Here is a 7,218-nt window from a genome sequence, read left to right as displayed (position 1 = left end):
TACTGAATTTGTCCTATTGATTTTTATTTTTCGTCCAAGAAAGGTGCATCAGTGTAATAAGTTTAGATGACTTATTTGGGTCATAACCTTGCCAGTATCCTTCAGTGCTCAACATTCAAAAGTCCAACTGTTATCTGAGATGTTGTTTCCCATCCCTGTATTTCGAATGGGGAACTAACTGGTAACTGTTGTAGAAATCTGAATCTTCAATGGCAATTGGCATACCGCTGTAACTCTCTCCATAGGAGTCTGCTGCACACCAGTCTGGGTTTATATACGTTACAATGGCCCACTGTTTAACTTTGTCCTGAGTCCTTTAGGCAGAGCAGTTGAGGCAACTGGCTGCCTCTGTAGCAAATGCTGCTCCAGCTATAGCAGCAGGAAGTACTGCAGTAGCAACACCATAACCTTTACTGTACTCTCTGTCCCCTTGCCAGAGCACCTCAGCTCCACAGCTTGTCTCTACAACTCCACTAACTGATCGGTGGGAGACTGGAAGTCATTCTTGAACCCAGGTTTGTTTTGCTTCCAGGGAAATTCGGTTTACATCGGACTTAGCTGACATTAAGGATTGTTGAATTTGGTGGATGATGATCAACGTGTCTAGTCTGGTCTTCATACTAACTTCAGGGGCACAACTAGAAGTGGAAGTTTGGGTGGGTCCCAGCGTAGGGCAGATGAGCAATGACTTGTCCCTGGGACAAGTCTGGACTGAACTTCCCTACGCCTGCATGTGTCGGGGCTGTCTGTATGTCTGTCCCAGGGATGTAGCCATGGGTGGGCCTGGGAAGGCAGCGGGGGCTGCAGGGGAATTGGGGGCAGAAAGGAGATGGGGAGGGGAAGTGTCCTGGCTGGGTTGCTGCGTGTCCTGTGGTGAATCTACCGTGTCTCTGGAGTGTTGGAGACTGAAGCCCTGGCCAGGCTGCACCCTGTGCTTGGCAGCTAAGTGGATGCTGCACCCATGGTCTTATGATCCATCCAGGTCCCTGGAGTTGCCTAGATTCTCCTTCCTGCCCTTGCTCCGCATCTTCCCCCAAAGCTGCACTCCAGAGCCATCCCAAGCCCGGCCAGGAGCATCTGCCAAGGGGAATGTACAGTGCTGGGATGGGCTGGGAGCTCTATACAGCGGCTGGAGCATGCTTAATTTTTGCTTCCCAGCTCAGGGTGACAGACGTGCTAGCTCTAATTGCATACAAACCCACCTGGACTCCCTTGTTACATACTCAGGCAGCTAGCCTGAGCCACTCCCTGGGCTACCCCTGGGCCACTATTTTTACTGTGCCAGCTTGAGCAGAGCTAGTCTGTCTGCCCATGCTGGGAAGCACCCTCCCATCTGCTGTGTCGACATACTCTTGGGGTATGTCTATATTCGAGCTGGGAGGTGTGATTCCCAACTCGCTACACGTACCTGTGCGAACTCTGCTCCAACCAGTGCCTAAAAATGGATGTGTAGCTGCAGCAGCACGGACTAGCTGCCCTGAATACATACGTAGCCTTGCTGACGGGTGTGCTCTTGGGGCAGCTACCCCACCCACAGTGCTGGTGCTGCTGTGGCCGCAGCTATGTTCTGTTTTAGTGCAGTAGCTTGATGAGAGCTACTGTGAGTGTGTCTCTGATGTACCCTCAAGCTCAGATTTGGGAGGGCCTAGGTGCTAATTGGGTGGGGCGTGGTCCACCTGTGACTACGCCCTTGCTTTATTTGTGATATTTGCTATTGACAAGGAAGGGGATCCACAAAGGGTCTCCAACTCCAACATTTAGGTGCCATTGAGATCCTTGAACCCTCTATTCAGCTGCTGCCTAGCCCTGGAGGTTCCCATATTCCCTAGGTGCTGGGTATGTGCAAAACTGCCGAGGGTCCTGAGCAGCTCAGTGGTACCAGGACTTATATCATCCACAAGCCCCCATGGGATTCTCAAACTAGACATTCCACTGCCTGTCTCATCTGCAGGGGTCCAGCTGGTAGATGTTCTTGGATCATGCTTCTCAGATTGGACCTTACACAAAAGAAAACCAGGCTGCACAGATCAGGAATTTTGAGGGCTAGTTGTCCATATCCAGTAGCCCAGTGGTTAGGGCACTCACCTGGGATGTAGGTTCAAGTCCCCGCTCTTCCTGATTTAAAGTAGGGATTTGAACCCACAGCTCCCATATATCGGGTGAGTGCCCTGACCCCCAGGCTATTCTGAGGTGGGGCTCTCTCATTCTCATGTTGAAACTGTTTCACTTTGTATAAATCATTAAATATTTATGGGGTGGAGGAGAAGCAAGAGAGTGATTCTACAGTGTGGTGGTTAGGGCACTCGCTTGGGATATGGGCAACCCAAATTCAAGTCTCTGCTCCACTGAATATTTACTTATTTATACTAAGTTAAACAGCTTTAATAGGAAAGAGTGATACTAACCCACCCCAGACTTCTCAGGAGCCTGCTGGTTAAGGCACACATGTGGGCTGAGGGAGACTTGGGTTCAACCCTCTGCTCCTAATCAGGTGGAACATAGATTTGAAAACTCGTCTCCCCCATCCGAGGTAAGCTAGTGGACTAGTGGATATAATGCAATGGGATAGGGGGAGTCTCTCCCTGTTTTTTCCCAAGAAAGGACTGACCCGGCATCAGTAGTCAACTCCAGGAGAAGGCTCATAGCTGTGAATCTTGAGTGGAGACAGGCATCTCCCTCTGGACCAGAGTTAGGCAACTAACTTCCTTTGAGGGGTGGGGCTTGGACCCTGCCCTTCTCTTTGGCATTTTCTACTGGTTAGTTGACTGCTCCCCAGTCAAAATGCTGACTACTGTGACACATTCTTCGGCCCTAACTCTTCCCTTACATTGTGTGGGGAGCCTGGGCACCTAACCCAGGGTTTTAGAGTTCCACTGGGTAGCCAGGCACCTAAAAGGTAAGTGTCGTCATGCTTAAGTTCCTCTGTGGTTATAGCCCACCATAGTTTTCTCGATTTGTGAAAGCACCTAGAACTATTTAGACAGATGCTTCTTTCTTTCTTTCTTTCTTTTATTACGGATTGAAAGAAAGCAAATAGGGAACAGTAAAAGCAATTCCAATGAAATTACTGGGACACCTGCATACTGTGCTTCTAGTCTGTGTTATTGTCCGTCTCACCACAGACCCTCCAACCTTTTTTTCCCCCCTTCTTTTTAGTGTTGGGGATAGTTGTTTTCTGTGCTCTGAAACTCCAGGAAGGGAAATACGCTTGTTCTGATGGTCAATTCATATTTGGTCTTTTACTTCCATTTTGTAAGTGTTCCGTTGATGCTCCAGAAAAGTGTCAGCTTGAAAGTCCTGGAGATCTAAATCCTCTGCCCACAGAACGAGAACAGCTCAGTTAGTAACCGTGCAACCTGCCTCCTCTATGTGCCATACCTGAGCTGGATGGACCATTGTTCGTGGTGGGAGCTGTGCTCAAGTAGTCCAAAGAGCAGCACTGTATAAAAGAAACCCAGGTAAGTGATTCCATTTTCCAGTGCCCATTCAGTACTTGGTTTCTTGACTGAGGCTGCCAGTGAAGGTACCATTTAGTGCCAGTATAAAGTTGATAGGGCTGAGACGGTTTATATCATACAGACCACCAAACAGTCATCAGAACTTCAATCTATTCTGAGAGGTGGTTCTTTTGAATGCTATTGAATTATCTTTGTTGATAGAGTGGGTGTCTTAAGTTCTACTTCTATAGTTCCTGATCAGTGTGAGTTTACTTATTTATTACTTGGATTATGGTAGGACATAGAGGTCTAAATCAGGGTCTGGCACCCACATTGTGCTAGGTGATGTACAAACTCTTGTTGCTTCTTTAAAACTTCAGCTGTTCTTTACTACATTGTGTAATAAGTACAGATGGACACAACCTGTGAAGTTTTGTTCCTGAGCCAAATCGTGACCATGTTTAGGGATGTTTGACGCTGGAGATTTGGTTTGAGCCTGTCTCTATAAGTCAATAGCATCTTACTTGCTTCTTTCTTTCTTCACAGTTGTTTGTATAGACTGTGGAATGATTTACAATCTTTTCCTCTCCGTGAAAGCTGTTGCTTCCAGAGGACACTGTTAGCATGTTGCTACTTCTCCATAGGGGAAGGAAAGAACTTTATACTGACAGCATGTTAGTCACAGTGGTTACAAGTATTTTCCGGTTCTGATGTGCTGTGAGCCAACTAAAAGTGTTGGAAGAAAAGTGGGTGACTGCAGAAGGACTGCTTGCGTGTGTACAGCTAAGTAGGTGTATACGTGTTTGCAGGGTAAGGGCACAGGAGCGTTTATAACTGTGGATTGCCTCTCTTACAGTATTACACCATAAAAGTATAAAAAAATCTTTGGCTTTAACTTTCTTGGCAGATGTATGGAAAGAAAGAGTTAACCTTGTGTGCTTATAGAAGGACGTGCAGTATGAATCCATCTGCATATCATGTTTGGGAGTAAAGATTGGGTGGCTATCTGATGATAAAGCTTACTGCCACAAGGTGGTATATTTTAAACATGTTCCAGAGCTTACTGCTCTGATGTTGCATCTGCGCTCAATAAAGTAGCTTTGCTTTTCACTTGAGAGAGACCCAGGTTCTGTGCTGAATTTCTTATTTGGGCCCATCTCTCTCTCTCGTTGCTTTTCCAGTGGAAATGCAGCATTATGCCAACACATCTTTTTCATGGGCCAAGGAGCCAGAGCCTCAACTTTCATTGACTTCAAGTGCATTTTATGACAGCACTTTACAGGAATTGGGCTCAGGTTAGCAATATTGCTCCTCCTACAGTTTGCTGTATTCTTCTCTGTAAAACTTGTCCAGTAGGTAGGGGTTGAGAGCAGCAGGCGGAGAGGACAGATCATATGTTTGTTCCTACAGAGCACAAAAAGCCAGCATCCTCAGGTCCAAAAAGTAAACTGTTAGTTAAACGCTTGCCTTCATCGGTGCAGGGACACGCTGTGGAAGAACACGGCATGTGGAGCAGCAGTGTCTGTAGAGGTGAGGGCACCTGTTTCTGGACTGTGTACGAGGAGCTCTGTGTTACACAGTCTGATTAAAGGCCGAGTAATTAATCTCTGCACGTGTGTAGCATCCTGAACAGAGGATCTCAGAGCTCGCTAAACACACAAGTTTAGGCAAACCTCACAATACCTCTACAGCACTGAGTCTTGCTCAAGACTTCAAAAGGGTCCTCATGGATTTCTGCCTTGAGTCTCAGGAAGTCTATGCTCTTATCTAAAATGGCAGTCGCCTCCCCCTGCTGCCACTGGGTACTGAAGCCAGAGGGTCCAACTCAGCGAAATAACTGCTATGTCCCTTTCACCTTTGTAGATTAAAGGGAGGTTGCCCTAGGAAAGCTGGCCACCTTGTCCTAAGTTTCCAAGGAAACTGAAGCCAGGCTTCCCTCAGGAACAGTGGTAAGCCTTTTAGTTACCACGAGGAGGCCAGGAAAATGAAAAGGTGGAGAAGGAAGGAAGTGGGGGAGAGCTGGAAATGAGACAGGAAACTGAGTATTTAGGAAGAGTGAAGGAATCAGGAGGCTGAATGAAGGGGAGAGAGTGCTGCGGAGTGTGAAGCAAGAGGGTGATGAAGGAGGTCCAGTTTTTTGACAAAATTGCAGTGTTGCCAACCGCAGACATTAGAAAGCCAAGAATCAGTCCCGTCCCTCGCCTCCACTCCCCACCCCGCGTTAACGAGATTTAAACAAAATAATTGTTGGGTTCTTTTTATTTGGTTTCTGGTTTTCGAGTCTTGAGGGATACCTAGGGGAAGCCAGTGTAGGGAGTGGAGGACAGGGTTGATGTGCTTGCAATAGGCAATGTTGCTGAAGAGATGTTGACAGAAAGCACCCCTGTGTTCACGCCCTATCCACTATTGTAATAATCTTTGTACAAAAAATGCCTTGTGAGGTATCATTTGAAAACAAATAACTCACTGGTCAATAAGATCATAGTGAAATGTAAGTAGCACTATTATACCTAAAGTTATAAAATCCCCCTGTATGATGATCATAGCACATATTCATTCAGGATACTTCTGCCTGTATGGTTTTGAAGAAATGTGTATTTACCTCAATTTACATCTAAACAGTAAACAGGATCCTCAAGACAGCAGGGAAAAGAGCTGGCAGGAGAAGCAAGGAGCTTCCTTCACCACCAAACTCCATGTCACCTTTTTTACTGTTTGAATAATCTTTGCTTTGCTCAGAAGAATCCACTTCAAAGGTTAACTGGACTATAAAACAAAGGGTCTGAAAACCCCAAGCTGTCTCTCTCTCTTTCACCTGCAAAGACAAAGGAACCAGCCCTTTGAGGGAGATCCTGATCTGCCAATTTGTTCAGCCTTATTACTGGGAACATGTGCTAAGGATTTTACCTTGAACCAAGTCTAGCCTGTTAAACTTTAGCTACTAGAAAGTGTTTTGTCTTTATTTCTGTTGTAACCATTTCTGACTTTAAGACCTGCTACTTCAATTCACTTAAAACCCTATCTTCTTTTGTTGATAAACTTGTTTTATCCTTTAATTTAAACCAATCCAGGGCTACGTTTAAACTGAACTGTTCAGTAACTTGAGTTAAAGAAGCAGACTGTTTACTATTGACCCTTTACAGGAGCAACAGACCTTTTAATATCTGAACTGTCAGGAGATGGCTGGGCAGTGCAGAACACATGTTTTTGGGAAAATTTGGGACTGGAAGTGTGGTGAGGTCACTCTGCAAGTAGTAACCAAGGCTGGTGGAAGCCAGTGTGTGACTGGAGTGTTGCTGATAGGCTGTTGGGTCAGAGCTGCTGGACCAGGGCTATGGCTATCCACAGACACTCAGGGTGTGCCTTGCAGGCTGGTCGGCTGTTTGTGAGCAGCTCAGGTTGGGAGCTAAAAGAGCAAAGCATTGTGAGGCACCCAGGTTGCAGGGCAGGTGGTGACACACCCGCTCCCTGGTCTGGATTGCACCCCAGAATGTGAAACATGTGCTGCTGTGTTCTGCAGTAGTTAGATTTTCCGAAGTGCTAAAGGTTTCTGACCCTGGTGGATTACACTGGCGTAGGCCAGGATTGCACTGGCTTAGGCCAGATATAACACATAACTAAGACCAGGTCATTGTCTTCCAGTATGGAATGGAGTCTCCTAGTCAACTGGAGACAATAGAAGCATCTGGGACTAACGCTTTATATGTGAAAGTTTTGCATCAGTGAAGACTAGGCATATTCCTAAACCATGGACTGACTTGACCAATTCTGGGTGCGTGCC

The sequence above is a fragment of the Lepidochelys kempii genome, chromosome 5 (assembly GCF_965140265.1).
Source record: "Lepidochelys kempii isolate rLepKem1 chromosome 5, rLepKem1.hap2, whole genome shotgun sequence".
NCBI lineage: Eukaryota > Metazoa > Chordata > Testudines > Cheloniidae > Lepidochelys > Lepidochelys kempii.
Note: the sequence above shows the minus strand (reverse complement) of the source record.